We start from the raw sequence: 1,076 nt of genomic DNA, 5'->3' as shown, positions 1-1,076 counted from the left end.
CCGGGCAAAATAAAAGAAACGCTTCTGGGGCTAAAATCCGGCTCCCCCCCCCAAAAAAAAGGGGAGGTGCTTTAATCTTCAATTTGTGCTTTTTTTTTAATCATAAGCGACGCCCGATTTACGGAAACCACCGCGGACGCCTCCTTTTGGAATGTGTCAGCCAAGAATTAAAAATGGCGTCTGGTCCCTTTTTTGTTTTTTTGCTTGGTCACGATGGCGGCGACGAGGCGATGAAGTTTTCGTTAAGCGGTACGGTTCGCTTGGGCGCTACCCAGCGAATCGAATTGTTAACGGAGCTCTAAGCACCGGGAAAGGGCTTCGGATACGGCAGCGGGACTTACGGTTTTAGGTCCCGGGGGGGACGTCAAGTTTGTTCCCCCCACCTCTCAGCGTATGTAAAAAGGTAAGATTTTGGGTCAAGGCAACTTTTTGGCCATCTGGCAATTTTTTTTCTTTCCACGGCTTCTTGTCGTACGGGAAAACTTTTTGAAACGCTGTAGGTTGTCTCCATTTTCGGTCAAGCCAAGTTTTTGGCCATTTAGCAATTTTTTATTTACTTTTTCTTATCTCACGGGAAAACTTTTTGAAACGCTGTAGGTTGACCCCATTTTCCGTAAAGGCAACTGTTTGGCCATCTGGCAAGTTTTTTTATTTGCGGCTTCTTGTCTCACTGGAAAACGTTTCGAATCGCTGTAGGTTGTCTCCGTTTTGGGTCAAGGCAACTTTTTTGGCCATCTGGCAATTTTTTTTTCTTTCCACGGCTTCTGGTCTTACGGGAAAACTTTTTGAAACCCTGTAGGTTGCCCCCATTTTCGGTCAAGCCAAGTTTTTGGCCATTTGCCAATTTTTTTTACTTTTTGTCTCACGGGAAAACTTTTTGAAACTCTGTAGGTTGTCTCCATTTTGGGTCAAGGCAACTTTTTGGCCATCTGGCAATTTCTTTTTTCCACGCCTTCTTGTCTCACAGGAAAACTTTTTGAAACGCTGTAGGTTGCCCCCATTTTGGGGGCAACCTACAGCGTTTCAAAAAGTTTTCGGCTATCTGATAATTTTCTTTCCACGGCTTCTTGTCTTAC

This window comes from Nanorana parkeri, unplaced genomic scaffold (genome assembly GCF_000935625.1).
Source record: "Nanorana parkeri isolate BGI_ZX_2015 unplaced genomic scaffold, ASM93562v1 scaffold2587, whole genome shotgun sequence".
Classification (NCBI taxonomy): Eukaryota; Metazoa; Chordata; class Amphibia; order Anura; family Dicroglossidae; genus Nanorana; species Nanorana parkeri.
Note: the sequence above shows the minus strand (reverse complement) of the source record.